Source organism: Lissotriton helveticus, chromosome 1_1 (assembly GCF_964261635.1).
Source record: "Lissotriton helveticus chromosome 1_1, aLisHel1.1, whole genome shotgun sequence".
Lineage (NCBI taxonomy): Eukaryota > Metazoa > Chordata > Amphibia > Caudata > Salamandridae > Lissotriton > Lissotriton helveticus.
Window position 1 is genome coordinate 255,965,478 of NC_136057.1, and position 16,569 is coordinate 255,982,046.

General features: G+C 44.3%; 1 protein-coding gene across 2 annotated transcripts in view; it reads left to right on the forward strand.

Moving 5' to 3' along the window:
• The window catches only part of LOC144791027 (proto-oncogene Mas-like), a 170,126-nt gene that overhangs the window by 90,934 nt on the left and 62,623 nt on the right, over positions 1-16,569 (forward strand). Inside the window, exon 1 of one of the 2 annotated variants that reach the window (XM_078665689.1) lies at positions 16,125-16,431. The exons of the other annotated variant lie outside the window; for it this stretch is intronic. The gene's annotated coding sequence lies outside the window, so the exon portion shown is untranslated. Of the gene's footprint in view, positions 1-16,124; positions 16,432-16,569 lie in introns of those variants that run through there. 2 annotated transcript variants of the gene reach the window in all.

Genomic DNA, 16,569 nt, shown 5'->3' on the forward strand with positions numbered 1-16,569 from the left:
AGGCATTACCACGCATACCATTACAACGCATTGCGCTGGGGGGCGCTCTAGGATAGGGAATAAGTTTAATTTTCTATCCAACACCTTCCCTAGTGTCCACGGGGACTGGAGTTGGAATAGAAAATTATACTTACCACTATCCAGCACCTCTAAGCGCTATGCGTTGTAAAGGTTTGCGATGTAAAAACCGCGTTGTAAAGGTATGCGTGGTAAAAGTATGCGTTGTAACGTCATACATCCCCCGCTTTGCATGTCAGCGATATTTATCGCTAATGACATGCAAAGTGGGCCAACCCAACCAGTCGCTAACGTCGCTATCGCCTATCAGCAAGGCAGGCGTAGAGATGGAAATATTCCCGCTATCGCCAAAAACTAACGCCTGCTCAGACCAGTTCTTAGCCATGTTATCCAATGGGAGGTGGATAACATGGCTAAGAGCATTTTGTCGCTAATGCGTGAATATCGCTGTATTCTCAGCGATATTCACGCATTTTGCCGCTATCGCTGGATATTTTAGCACAATGGAGAAAAACGTTGCTAATAGCATGTTTTCTCCGCTAACATATCCAGCGATAGGCAGCGATAAAAAAATTGTCGCTATGCCTATTTAGCGTTAATTATCGCTACTTGTTGGTAATATGCCCCATAGTTTTATAATAGTTTTGTTATTTTGCCCAGTAATGCATGTTGCGCAGGACCGCTACTTTGGCGATTTACGATAAATAGGCACATTGCTTACAAAGCGTGAATAGAGTGCGTTGTATGGCTCCCACGCAATAAAGTTATCCGAATCAAAGTCCCAGCTTGCATTGGTATAGCAGACATTTCTGAATACATGTGCAGTACATTTGCCATACATGTGCAGTATTTACTCTGTCTACAGTATCCAGGCTCCTATGGGTCCTGATATCGAAGCGCAATAGAGACTCACTCTAGGACTATTTAACTGGCTGTCCTTCCCTCCGGTCGGTACCTCCGGTCACAGTTCATGTACCACGACGGGGTATCGACGGAGAGGTAAGGGAGAGTGTTTGCCGTGGGGTCATGGCCGGTAGTCTTAAAGGAAGTGAGGCCCATTTTTTCCATACTTTAAATAGGATCTTTAGTTGGACTCTGTCAACTATCGGTAGCCATCGTAGATATAAATAGACGGGTCACATGTTTTTTATAGGTATGTTTGTGACCGACAGAGTTTTCTACGAATCTGCCACGGGTTCCAATATTTCCCGATTGTAGAGATACATCCGTTATAGTGAAATCGACGTTGATGCAGTTTGGTGGTCCAGTTTGACAATTGAGTTGTATTTTGGCTACAGATATTGATGCCACTAGACTCTGGCGTTCCATAATCGAGCAGTGCAACAGTCTTCTGGCTATTGTTGAAACCGCTACAGGACAGACCACATGGTCACTTTGATAAGTTATCCCACCACAGGGGCCATTTGTATATCGGGTCTTTGACCTTATTTTCTGGCTAATAGTCCGTTGCACCTCGTTCTTGCTACCTTTCATTTTTTTTTATTTTTATTTTTATTTTATTTTTTTTATTGATTCAGTTCAAAACCGATTTCTTTTCATATTCATGATACAGTTATGATGTTATACACTTCCAAAAATAAAACATTTAACCTATGTAGATAAATAAAAAAAAACAGTACATTAAATAAATATTACGAAATATAAGACAGTGTTAATGTTACGCTACTGTGGAGACCTTCCTTGGTCTAGCTTTATACAAACTTCAGTCTTCAACCCCCATATGATCAATCATCGCCTGCCAAACCTTAATCCCCCTTTGCTTTTTCTTAATTGACTTAGTGCAATATAGGTTGTACTCCAGGTAAAACACATTGTAGAATTTCGCTCTCCACATCTCATAAGCAGGAGCTTCCGGTTTCAACCACATTGAGGCAATACAGAGGCGAGCCACTGCCGTCACCATAAATAGCAGGTATCTATACTTGCGATACGATACAAACACATCCAGGTCACTAGATATACCAAAGATAATCATTTCCTTGGAGATTATAACATCAGCTTTTAGCATACTTGAAAGAAATTGTACAATGGATGTGAAGAATGAATTTAACACATTGCAATCAACAAATATATGAACAATGTCAGCCATATTAGTTTGGCATCTAAAACATTTCCCATTATAACTGTTGCCCCACTTTGCCATTTTTGCAGGAGTATGGTAAAGATTAAATAAAGTTTTGTAGTGCTGAGCACGTAAATTCGCCGATAGCATAATATCGGCCGCGATGTTAATAGACTCTTGTAAGGGTACAAAACTAGTAACAAGCCTCGTCAACCATTTGGACTCCTGCAATGCAAGGTCGTCCTGATGTAATTCGAGTAAATAGTTATATATAATACCGATCCGTGTCGGTCTATTAAGTATTGTCAATAGACCGTTAGGCAGTATAGATATTGAATTTAGATGCTTAAAAGTAAAGTCTCGTAACTGTAAATACTTAAAAAAATCATTCTGTTGAATTGCATAGGTGTCTTTGAGCTCTTGAAAAGATAACACTACCCCGTCTTTAAACAGTGATCCAACCGCTTTTAAGCCTTTTTCCCCCCAGATTTGCATTCTATAGTCCCAAAATATAGATGGTAATAGTGCCGGGGAGTCGCAAGGAGTGTGATAATTAATGCGATGCAGCTGCATGATTTTACTAATCATGCGCCAACCCTTAAAAGCAGTATACACCAACTTAAATTTCGTTCTCTTGTAATAGCTAGGCTCATAAAAACGAAGAAGCATCTGTCGTGCTCGTGGGCCAAGTAATAAATAAAAAATATCAGAGTCCTCAAATTGTGGTGGGTCATTTCCATTTACAGCAAACTTTATATTCTGTAACAAACAAGACAAATAATATAATATAAAGTTTGGCACGACCCAACCTCCCCTCAACATAGGAAGTGTCATGAATTTAGATGCCCGACGTGGGGATTTCCATCCCCAAATAAACCTTTCAACCGTTGCTTGAAGTTTCCGCATTTCCAAGGGTGGTACCTCAAGTGGGACTGACCTGAAGAAGTACAGCACTTTAGGAAGTATAGACATTTTAAGCACATTACGTCGTCCCACCATCGATAAATGTAAGCATTCAATTTTTTCTAGTTGTTGTTTTATAGAGCGTATAAGATCGGTCCAGTTAACCATGACCAGATCGTGAAGAGATAATCTAATTTTAATACCAAGGTACTTGGCTTCTGGGGTTACTCGATTATCATTAGGGCATAATCCTGATGTACATACAATTTGTGTTTTTGAAATGTTGAGTTTGTATCCTGCTACCCGACCAAACTCTCTAGTTATAGCTTCAATCTCGGAGACTGCGGTGTCCGGGTCTGATGTCACAACTGCAATGTCATCTGCATATGCAAGCACACGCATGCTGCCCCCCGGAAAGATCATGGATGGTATATGTGATGATATAGTTAACGCCTGCAGCAGTGGGTCGATGTAAATAGCGAATAGGAGTGGCGAACATGGACATCCCTGGCGTGTACCACGAGAAATATCTACATACCCTGACAACTGTCCTGACAAAGAAATCTGTGCCCTTGGATGCCTATACATAACCTGGATGGCCTGCAAATAACACGGTCCAAATCCGACTTTAGTCATAACAGACCACAAATACGGCCATGAGACGCGATCGAACGCCTTTTCTGCGTCTAAGAATACTAAGCCTATATTCTTATGCGTCGTCTCGGCGTAATCCAGGGCTGCAATGACTCGGGAAACATGATTTGTTGTATCCCGCCCAGGTAGGAATCCATGCTGTTGATTAGAAACCAATCCCGGGACCACACAGATCAGCCGGTTCGCAAGAATTTTAGAGTAGACTTTGACATCCACATTAATAAGCGATATAGGCCGATATGAGCCAGGCAGATATGAAGGCTTATCTTTTTTCTTAAAAACTGATATAGTGGCGTCGTCCCATGATGGCGGTGGATGCCCTGACTGGGCAGCTATGAATGTCTCCAGCATGTCTTTTTTAATGATTGGAAACAGTTTAAGATATAGCTCTAATGGCAGTTTATCAGGGCCCGAAGCTTTACCCAAAGCTAAACTTGTAATGGCTGTCTCAAGTTCTAGCATCGTAATTGGGGCTTCCAATTCCGCTCTTTGTGTATCCTCCACCGCATGTCCCGGATAACACCTGTTGATAAACTGCTCTATTAACTCTGGGGAGGCATTATCTTGAGTATAAAGCTCGGTATAGAATTCTTGGAAAACTCTCATGATGCCTTCAGGTGTCTCTACCCTCAAACCTTGTCTATTTTCAATAGAGGATATATGTTGCATCACCTGTCTTTGTCGCATTCTTTGAGCAAGACACCTCCCTACTGTCTCACCGTATTCATACCTTTCAGCCTTATACAATTTATATTGAGAAGCAATTTTCTGACTCCAGACCCCTATGATTTTCGCCTTACATTTTGCCACTTTATCTTGAGTATTACAACAGTCCTGTCCTCTCCTTATGTCACCCATCAACTCACATTCTGCATTAGCCAGATCTTGCAATAGCTGTTTCATTGTTTCCTTTTCCTTACGTTGCATTGCCCAGCCATAGCTGCATGTCTCACCACGCAACCCCGCTTTGAAACAATCCCAGACCATTGCACTTGTTGAGGATCCTCTATTAATATCGAAAACTTGTTGGGACCATTCTAACATTTGAGAGACATACAGCGTATCTACCAAAAGTTTCTTATTAAATGTAAAAAGTCTTTGCATGCGAGGTAGGCTACAAATTGTCATATCCAACACTACGGGTGCATGATCTGATGTGATACGTGGCATTAAAGACATCCGAGCACCTACTAACAGGTCTCGAGTTGAAAAAATATAATCGAGACGAACAAATTTTTTTATGGGGGGAAGAAAAAAAGGTATAGCCAGGATCTAGTGGATTTGAGAGTGGCCAGCAGTCTACCAAACCATGTTGCAGCAATAATTGCCTCAACCCCCTAAATACCTTCGGTTTTCGACCCCTATAATCTTTAAAGGTTGAGTCCCATGTATTTATATCCCCATGGATGTTGAAATCTCCCATTACCAACACGGGGGTACCCCAGAGTGCTAATTCAACATTCAGAAATTCAAGTATAGAAGGGTCATCACTATTTGGGCCATATACATTACATATAGTCATGGGGGTATTCCCTATCCTACATTCACAAATTGCCCAGCGGCCCATATTATCAGCTTTAACTCTTGTAGATACAATACCTAATTGGCGCCCCAAAATAGCAACACCCCGGTTCATAGTAGACTGTTGTGATACAACTAGAACAGTATACCCTAATTCGTTCAGCACTTTACGGTTTCCCCATGATATGTGTGTCTCTTGGAGACAGATAATGTCTGGTTGTATCAAACGTATTTCATGCATCACTTTCCTACGTTTTACCACATTATTCAACCCACAAACGTTAAAGGAGCATATTCGAAAATTAGTACTAGCCATTTTTTTTACTTAAAGTAATAAATAACAACCATCTCTTACATCCAGAGCATTTCATCTCAATATCTCTCACGTCTTGTCGGTCTTGAACTGAATTTTTTTCCTTTTTTACCCCCCACCACCGAGTGCCCACCCCCCACCCATCATCCCCCAGAGCACCCCCTCCCCCACCCCAGTGACCCTCCCCCAACAATGAGGCAGTAGGACCTATTGCCCCTTGATGTGTGTGAGAGTACCTCCAATGGCTGTGGAGATCGTTATCGAAACTAGAAACAAAGAACCTTGAGATTTCAAAAAATAAACAAAAATGTCACATGGTAATCAAGTCTATGTCATCTCAGGGTAATGAGTTCAAATATTCTTTGGCTGAGACTTCCGTTATAAAAAATCTCTTATGCCCTTTATAGATCGTTTTCAAAGTAGCAGGTTGCAAAAGGAACACTTGCACCTCTTTTGCTTGAAATGCAGGAATTAATTGGCGCAGTCGCCACCGGTTCTCCACTGTAGCGTGGCAATAGTCGGGGCGGACAAAAAATTCCACCCCAAGACCTGATCTCTTTTTGTCTGGTCGTGCAAGATCATAAAGTAGCTGTCTGGCCAAAAAGTTATTTAAGGAAATCAAAATAGCCCGTGGATATCGCGTGCCTTGGTTTGCTCGTGCTGATTGTGGCCGAAATGGGAAACGATGAGCCCGTTGAATTTCTTGCGCCCATTGCCATTCCTTGACTTCAGGAAATGTATCATTAAGTAAGTCTATCACAAACTGACGCACATCTTGGCCTTCGCGGCCCTCGGGCACACCCAAAATGCGTAAATTATTACGCCGTAGCCTATTTTCTAGGTCGGTCAGCTTTGCGTTTACATCAAACTTTTGTGCCTTGATTTCCTTAATCTCGCTTTCGTTTTGGGTCATTTGATCTTCAAGTGCAGAGATGCGCCCTTCTGCTTCGGTCATTCTGTCCGTAAAGTCATTGCAGGTTTTTGCTAAACGGCGAACAGTATTCTGTAACTTTTTACAGGCATTATGAGTTTTTTGATGATCCGCTTTGGCCTCTAGACGTTGGTCAGAAATTGCCTTCAATACTACGTCCAATGCCTCCTGAGCCGTTGAGCCCATATTATATACTGCTCCGCCTGATTGATCAGCATTGGAATTGGGATTATTCTCGATTACTGCCCAGTCAGGAATTTCTGTAGGTCCAGGGTGGCCACCATTATCATTAACCTTATTGCTAGCAGTCAGGTCTGCCCAATTTAAATTCCCTTGCTCAACAGCAGTGAGATCGAGAGATAATCTCCCAGTGTTTTCTCCATCATCCTCCAGGTCACCCTCGTCTTCCTCCTCCTCAACCTCTTCCTCTATCTCTTCTGAGGCATAGGAGTGCTCTGAATATTCGGATAGTGAATAATATTCACTATCCTTGCTGCCAATAAGGTCCCCCTCTCCGGAATCAGCTTTATTCACTATGATAGAGGTCGGTGTGGGGGTAGATATTAGAGTGTTGGTATAGTTAGAAGCAGCTTGTATGGACCTGGGGGAGACTACCAAATCTGATAGTGCCTCCGTCAGGGTAGTATCCACCACATTGTCAATATTTTTCATATTTTCAATATCCCCTTTAGGCTCTATACCCTCAATGTTCTCCTTTTGGGGGTTGACCTCAGTTCCTGTATCGCTTGTGGCCGTTTTTGATTCTGAATTAGCAAGGATTTCACTCTCAGGAGGGGCTGCTAGCTCACCACCAGGACTTGCAGAGGCCGATACTACGTTCATTATTTTTGATGTCGCCATTTTGCCCTTAGATTGGAACATTTGTGTAATCTTTGGAGTTCCAGCCTGGAGCCCATCAGTCTCAATAACATTACTAAGGTCCTGCTTGCTTTTAGCCGCTAGAGCTGCGCGTGTGCCAATCTGCGTCTCCCCAGTCGCTCTGGTTTTCCCGCCACGTGCAGTTTTAGGTGCCATAATGAAGAGTCTATTTATTTCTTCTTAAAGTCAGTCTAGCTATCTAATTAGTTTGAGCAAAGGAATGAAAACGTTGAAAATATGGGTAATAACACCAAAATACCTGGTAGCTGTCTCTGATGCTGTATATGCAGCTGCACGTCAGCAGAGTTCGACACCAGTCCCCCTGTATTTAGGCGTAAGATCACAACTCCACAGAGAGAGAGCAATATATCTGTAAGGTCCACCAAGCAGCAAGACACAAAGATACTGCACGTGCTCAGCTCAGTAGTATTCAATGAGCCACTTGAAACATCGCTTGATCCGCTGTTTTGAGCCTTTACTCCATTATTGCATTTGCAGCATTTACATCGTTCCCGCAGTATTCCACCGCTCTACAGCTCTGCAGCTCCGTGTGCCGTGTGTCTGAACCTCCGCGTCCCCACAGCCCCCGCTGCCTCCGTCTCCGCCTACAGCGCCGGTTCAGCCGAATCCGCACCTGGGTCGATGTGGCTCCTCCTATGCCTCGGCTCAGGCTCAAAGTCAGCCTGAGGACTAGCCCCAGTATCGGCGTGAAATGGTGAGTTTGTAATCCGTTTTGAAATCTTCTTCTAGAACGCCGCTGCTGCCGCCACTACAATCACTGTTTTCTTGAACATAAAACGGAGTTTCTCATAGCCAGAGCCAGCTCGATCTCCCAGCCGTTTTCGGAGCCCTCACACTCGCGTCTGACCGGCAGACGCCATCTTGCCTCTATCAAAGCATCTTGCTACCTTTCAGATGGGTAAATGCACAATTTAAGTATGATCCTTTTGTCCATGATTTGGCATAATGTAACCCTGTTTAGTTAAGAGCTCTGTGTGCTTTATCATGACATATCAGCCACATGCACTGGTTTTTAGCGATATATGTGTCTGCTCAGGTATACAGTCTCCCTACACTTGTTATCCTGAATGGTCGTTTTCCACACACATATTAGTTCTTAGATCATTGCCCAGATATGTATTTGCAAGATGTGACACTAGATCTTATTTTTTACAGAGCGGGGCCACCTTCCCTGAGCTGTCACCAGGTAGAGGTGTGGCTACTTATCCTAAAGTTGTGGGTAAGTGTATTCTTCTCTAACGAATAATGAGCACCTTCTAATGAGGATAAGGATTATCCTTATAGCACTATCTGCAACACATTATAACTAAAGGATTGTTATTTGACTTGTCACACTTTTTGTCTCTTGTCTCACCCTTACAGATAGCTCCAGTAATACCCGTCAGCACCTTATATGATTTCTGGTTGGGTATTGTTTTCTTTCTTTTTCACATTTTTGCACTAGCAGCAGCAACCTTTTGGTTCATCTTGGTCCTGAAGAAAGACTAGATACAATTGTTGATCATTAAGGCTGAAACATTTTGACCTTTTTTATAGAGTAGTTTCAAATTAATACTACTCTTTGCACTGTGTTTTAATCCTACCAGTGCAAGCAATATTAATAAAGGTTTTTTTGACTCCACAAGGAAGTTTTAAACTCACCACTGCGATTTCACTCAATCACACCCAATTGCGCTGCACTCTCACCACACCTATTATTCACATATGGGATTTTAGCATCCTAGTATAGGTCTTTACCATCTTGAAAACATCCCAGAGCTCCTACCTCACATTGAGGGAGCTGTAGCACTCAGTGAGACTAGGTCTCCCACTGGGAGGAGAAACCCATAAGATGAAGCATGCCATCTATGGTGGGTGAGGATTTTCGTCCTGAATGGGATTGTCCCCCTGTTTATATGGGACATTTTGTGAGACCCGATACTTCAAATCTTTTGATGCACATTGGTTTTGATGCATTTTTGTGTGCAAGCATAGACCCGAGGAACTACAATTGAGTTGTACTGATAACAGAAATGGTAATACCATTTAGTATTCAAGTTTGTTCTTAAAGTCTCGTAGAACTCCACTATGTCCATCTCACAGTGTTAACCAGGTAGGGTGCGCTAATGTCACTGTCTGTGTGGACTGTGGGTTTTCTCGCACTCCAGAGCTATCTACGGACATCATGACTTTGCCTCATGCACTCAGGGTAGCATTAACGCCTGCCTCATTAATGCTAGATCTATGAGGAAGCATTATGTTGATATTGCAGACTTGGTCTCCGATAATCAGCTAGACCTATTGTTTATCACCAAGACCTGGCTTGATATGTTTTCTAACCCCATTGCAGCGTTGGCCACCCCTACTGGCTACAAAATCCATCAGTTGGACCGCCCAGTTGGCAGAGGTGGGGGCTTGGCCATCCTTTATAGAGACCGCTGGTCCCTGCATAGTGAACCATCCACCATCTGGGGGGGTTGTGAGGCTCTCGACTTCAGTCTACAACTATCGGCACATTTTACACTGGGCGGGTCCCTATTATATCAACCACCGGGGCCAGTTGGTGCATTTTTGGAATCCTGTGGGGACGCTCTGGCAGACAGATCATTACGTTTCTCGAACTAATTGCTTCTTGGGGACCTTAATATCCATCTTGATCTTATAGACTTAGCTGCCTTTCTGGATTTTCTCCAGCTGGCCCAGCTATCTCAATGGGTCAAGGATTTGACCCATCAAGGGGGACACACTCTTGAACCTATCTGTGCCAATTTCCCTACATAAGTGGTGAAGCCACTACCTGTTGCATGGTCGGACCACTTCCCCATATTCTTCTCTTGGGTTGTTAAGTGTCCGCCCCAATCAGTTAGTTGCCATTGTTTTTGACTTTTCCACGAAAGTGGATGCAGGGCAACTTAGTGGTCATCTGGCAGCATCGCGTCCTCTCCTTCTTGGGGACCTGGAGGATAATCTGTCTAGGTTTGCCGATTGGATCACTGATTCGGTCAGCGCCCTTTCTGCTCCAGGTCACTATAAGCTTAGGAGAGAGTCTCCTTCTAAGCCATGGTTTACTTAGGAGCTGAAGCTACTGAAACATGCCTGTAAGGTTTTGGAGAGAGCTTGGCATTCCAGTGGGTATTGTTCTACTGCTAAACAGGCCCTTAGAGCCAAACAGAAACTTTATTATTCAGCCATTGGGATAGCCAAGGGACGATATTTCTCTGCTCGCATTGACCGGGCTAACAATAATTCTAAAGAAATATTCGCTATTGTGCAGAGTTTCGTGGCTCCCAGTGCCCAGGCTGCAGTGATACCCTCCTCAGATACCTGGTGTAATACCTTGGGAAAATTCTTTAGGGATAATATTGTCAGTATACAGGACTCTTTTTCGAATGTATCCAGGTGGGCCATGGCCGCCCCGTTGGGGATACAGGAGAAAGAAATGGGTTGTTCCCTCTCTGCATTTAGCCCGGTGGACCGGCCTACTTCACTTAGAATTCTTAAAGCCCTCAAATCTGGTTCGCCCAATGACCCATGTGCTGCTAGGCTTCTAGTGGAAGTGGCTGACACGATTAATACTGAAGTATATCTAGTGGTCAATCAGTCACTTTGCGAGGCTTATGTCCCTCCGCCATGGAAGCAGGCTTTGATCCTGCCTCTTCTTAAGAAGCTGTCTCTTAATTCTTTACTCCCTGTCAATTACCGGCCCATCTCGCTCTTGCCAAGTTTGGCTAAAGTTTGTGAGAAGGTTGTGACGACTCAGCTTACTAACTTTGTAGAGATGTCTAGTTTGCTGCACCCAGCGCAATCTGGGTTCCGTGCCTCTTATAGTACAGAGTCAGCACTATTGGAGGTGGCAGAGGCGATCCAGGATTGTCTGGATGCCGGCGGCATAGCCGCTTTGGTTATGCTTGACCTCTCGGCGGCATTTGATAAGGTGCCTTACTCTCAACTCCTTGATCGCCTAACGGAAATTGGTATTTCGGGTTCGCACTGAGATGGATTAGGTCCTTCTTGGAGGATAGGTCACAGCAGGTCCGGCCTCCCCCCTGTGTTTCTGCGCCGATGCAGTTGTCAACCAACTGGCATTCCGCAGGGGTCATCGCTTAGCCCTCTCCTTTTTAACATCTACTTGACTCCGCTAGTTCATCTTGCGGAGTCACTGGGGGCTAAGGTGATGGCCTATGAGGATCATACGCAGCCCCTGTTTTCTTGGAGGAGGGGTGATGACTCGGTGTTCCATTGGCTGGCGAACGCACAGCTGAAGTGCAATGAAGAAAAATCTGAAGTGCTCCTGTATTGTTTGTTTCCAATGAACTTCAGAGATAGGCTGGGGCCTCCTGATTTCCCCCACCCCAATGCGGGTAAGGGCACCGCCAAAAATCTTGGAGTCTGGTTCGATGAAAACTTGAACTTCTCAACGCAGGTGAAGAAGCTAACAGGGACCTGCTTGGGCACCCTGAAAATCTTGAGAACATTTCTTCCCCTTTTGCCAGCTAGCGCCAAAGAGACTGTGGTCTGGGCTCTGATCTTGTCCCGATTAGACTACGCCAATGCTCGCTTGGTGGGCAGTCTAGAATACTTGACTAGGAAACTGCAAGTAGTCCAAAATGCGGCAGCCAGACTGCTAATGGGACTCTCATCCAGACAGAGTGTCCGTAACCATCTACGTAACTTGCACTGGCTCCCAGTCGAGTCTCGACTAAAATTCAAAATGTTGCCCATTGTTCATCGGGCCCTCTATGGGCTAGGCCCTATCTATCTACAGAAGAAATTTGTCTTCTACAAACCCTCTAAACAACTTCGATCGTCTGATCAGCTACTAATTCAGACCCCTCGGTTTAATCGCCATAGGCTGGGTGCGAGCTATTTTGTTCGTAAAGCAGGATAGGCTTAGAATATGCTACCGCTGGCTCTTTGGAGTATCCATGATCCTTTGTTCTTCAAGAAAAAATTTCAAACGCTGCTTTTTTAGCTTTTGATCTGAGTGTGGACTAACCTTCTGGAGCAAGCGCCGGGACACTTTGAGTAGCCCTGCGCTGTACAAATTTATTATAACATAACATAACATTTGACGGTACAAATGTGCCTACCATACATGTGTGTTTATCTCAAAACTTGCGCGTGAACCTTTTTTGGCTGATGTACCTACACTGAAATACAAGATTTGCTTATGTGGAGCATTTAGCCACATTGTTATAGTGTTTTCAGAGGAAATCCAACTTTTGTGAATCACTTTAGTAAATTTGAACTCTAAAATCATGGTATTTGAGCACATATCCTGATCACTGATTAGTATATCCCGTCCAGATTTACAAATCTTTGCATCAGGTTTGTAATACCTTTTCAATGAAAACCGCCACAAATATGTTAGTGGTGATTATGTTAAGCTGTACAATGTGCTGCCTTGTGTTACCTTGCATCAAGGGGCTGTTCCATGGCTAGTGCATGGAACTTTTGACGCAATTTCATCATCACTGTTGTCCAAGAACATGTACTGACAATCTACATGCCAGTGTGAATAAACAGGGGAAATTGCATTTACACTTGGTCTCACAATAGTGTCTTCCAATCTTGTGAGATGTAATCTATAACCCCTCTAATCAACAAAAGCAGTCTACCAACCACTCTAATCCGCAAAAGCTGCCAGATTGCTTTGGTCTTTCCAATTTGCGTTGTGGTTATTTGCACTACATGTTATGTGCCTTCATAAATATTTGTCACATCTGTCAATTTTAAAACTATCATTTGTGCATTTTATTTAGTGTATGTTGTATTACTCTGTTGTGCTAACATGCCTTGCAGATCTGCCTGGACAGCACTCTTTGGGGCCTAATTAATTCTTAGTAATACACTAGGAAATACAAGTTATATTGTGGTGATTGTAGAATATGCATAGTGTTGATACATGCTTGGGTACCTGCTTGAGTCATGAATTGCTACCTCTGCAAGGACACACTGATTGTAACACAAGACAGGTGTTCGCGTTCGGTTTTCTTCAGCCTGATGGACCATGAAATCTGCGAGTAGCTTCACCCTTGTAGGGTTCTGTATTACATCTGGTAGACTTGGGGGATCCACAGACTCATCCTACCGGTCATAGAGATCTACTGCTAATAATAAATAATAATAAATCATTTATAGAGCGCCTGGCTACACAAAGAACAGTGTGTCCCCGCGCTAGTCACTGATAAATTCTACAGAGGACCGATGTTATCAGGCAAAGGGTTTATGAAATGGGAAAAATGAGTGTTTTTAATTTCCTCCGGAATCCTATTTCAGATGGCTCCATCCTAAGGTGCAGCGGTAAAGCATTCCAGTATTTGGAGGCTAAGTACCTAAATGAGCGTCCGCCCATTCTGGCACTGAGAATACGGGGTGTTTTAAACAGCATCGCGCCAGAGGATCTTAAATTCCGAGTAGGGCGATGTATGGTCAGGAGGTTCTTAAGGTAGTCCGGACCTTTGTCCTGGGCTATGCGATGCGCGTAGCAGAGGGCTTTGAATTTAATTCGCTCCCTGACAGGAAGCCAGTGGAGCTTGGCCAGGGCGGACTTCCCTGATGCTCTGCGCGGGAGACCAAGCACTAGACATGCGGCAGCATTCTGCACGCACTGCAGTTGGTGAAATACTTTTTGACTTAGCCCTATCAGCATGGCATTGCCATAATCGAGGTGCGGAGTCACTAGGGCGTGGACAATGGTTTTTCTAGCTGCGGCAGGGAGGAGATCTAAGACCTTACGAAGGACCCTAAGTAGGCCTAAACATCTCCCCGTGACTTTATTGACATGGGTCTTATACGAGAGGTCGGTGTCCAGCATAACGCCGAGGTTACGCACCGACTCCCTCGGAATGGGAGGGTCCCCGAGTTCACTAGGCCACCATAGCCTTGACCATGTAGATGTCGCTCTTCCGACCACCAGCAACTCCGTCTTTTCGCCGTTAAGGCGCAGGCAGTTGTCATTCATCCATACTGCCACTGCTGACATACAGTTCGAGAAGTTAGTGGCGTCTTGACTGCGGTCGGGTGTGAGCTTAAACACCAGCTGAGTGTCGTCAGCGTAGCTAACAATGTCCACCCCAAATCCCTCCACCACGCGAGCCAGGGGTTCCATATAGATATTAAACAAGGTAGGGCTCAAACTTGAGCCCTGGGGAACCCCGTGGCTTACCTTACGTGGGGAAGATCTGAAAGGTGGACAGTGCAGCTGAAAGCTTCTATCGGCTAGAAAGGATTTCAGCCAGGCCAGCGCTGACCCCGTCACCCCCATCTCCATCAGGCGGGACAGCAGCGTAGGGTGCAGCACGGTGTCAAACGCTGCACTCAGATCTAATAGAACTAATGCTGCTGTCTCGCCGACTGCTGAACAAGGTGCTGGATCTGCCCAGTAGTAGCTCACCCCTGTTCAAGATGTCTTGCATGTACCTGTCCCACAGTCCATCCTAGTAACCAAGAGGGGTTCCACTGGGAAAACAAGTGGAGAGAGTCGTCAGACTGTAAGGACTGAGGCTCTTCATTAGACTTTCTTATGACCATTTGGTGTTTGACCTTGCTTTCCAGCGTAAGTGGCAACCAATAGATTACACCCCATACCAAATGCTAATTCATTTAATCATTCCTATTCATTCCCCATCCTAGTTCTGTCCTGCCTAGCAGCTTTTCGCAGTATGCGTGTGCTCCCTAGCTTGGTTGAAGTAAAAATAATTAAGTGCCAGATTTACCATACTTTCATTCAACACAACGCAGCAAAACACCTTGCTGCACAGTGTGAAAGGGAGGTGGCCTGAACGCACCATATTTAACATTATATAGCACATTTCTAGGCTCTCTTTCTGCTGGTGCACAATGTGTTGTCTTGCACCATAGCAGGCATTCTTGCGCTGTGGTGCAAGGGTACCTGCGTTGCAAGCAGGATTGATTTTGTGTAGGAAGGGGCACCTTCCTGCACAACAACGATCCTCAGAGGTATTTTCTTTTTTCACAGTGGGATGTAGAAAGCAGCACAATTTGAAAGAGGAAACAAGGAGAAATAAAGATATTTCTACTTGTTGCGCCTCAGAAGAACTTTCCTCTTTCAAAGTGTGCTGCAACATTTCCAGGATCACCTGTCTTGGTTAATCTTCAAATGTGCCAAAATCCATAGGTGGATGCGTAGGTAGACCCACGCCTCACCCAATGAACGCCTTCCCAGGGCAAAGTAACGCAAGGCAGCACTTGCATTGTCTTGCATTACTCCATATTTACCAATAAATGCAGGGCCACGCAGGGTGGCCTTTCGTTGCTTGGTAATTCCGACTTAGGGTTTGCGTGGACTTTGCAATACCCTACATTAGGTAAGGACAAACAATCCCTTGATAAATCTAGCCCTACGTACACCTCTTGCATTTTGCCATCTGCTCAAACAAGCAGCATTCTACTTTTACAGAGAGATAAGATTGCAAAATGTCCCAGGCCAGTGTGAGTACCTTGTTCAGTTCTGTTTTTTCTTTGCATTTAGACACAAGGATTCCTACTTATATTATGGGGGAGGGTGAATCTACCAGAAGTGGTAAGACCTGGATAGCTACCTTTATATTTTCTGGAATGAGTTATTCCACTGAAAATATATGCAGAGGTTTACAGTATTTTCCTTCGGGATTTCTCATCAGTACCGCCGCCAAACGTTCAGTATAACATACACAATGGGCAGGTATGGCAGGTTCAACCATAGCCGACACCCCTATGAAGCAGCCAAGAAAAATGTCAGGAGTAATTGGACAATGAAAGCAGGGAATCACCGAAGATAATTACTGCATTGAATAAAAGAGAATTGTCCCGGGCGTGGGGTTTCAATCCAAGGCATAGTAGGTAACAAAGACCTCTGTGTTTTTCCTCCTCTTGCCTGGTCACTGATGTCAGAGGTTAAATCTAAATATTTTAACTTCACAGTACGTTCTTCAGAGCAGCCTGTGAGATCCTGGGCTCAGAAGTGCCTTCCTTGTGGCTCAGGCTGGAGTTGCCCTCAGATCATTGTCCATGGAGATCCAGATGTAGAGGCGGCCACAACCCATTCTGCAGCAGTGGAGAAAGAAGGAGGCAAAGAAACTACATTAAGGGGAAGCCAGAGTACTGATCAGAGTATAAGCGAGAAAGGTATTGCACGATTTTGGGGGTAGCAATGCTATTGTCTATTATCTGTTATTTTGACTGGCAATATGTGTACATTATGTGAGATTGTGTGTTTTTTGTCTCTATGTGCTTTTCTGTATGTGTGTTTCTGTGTGTGTGTAT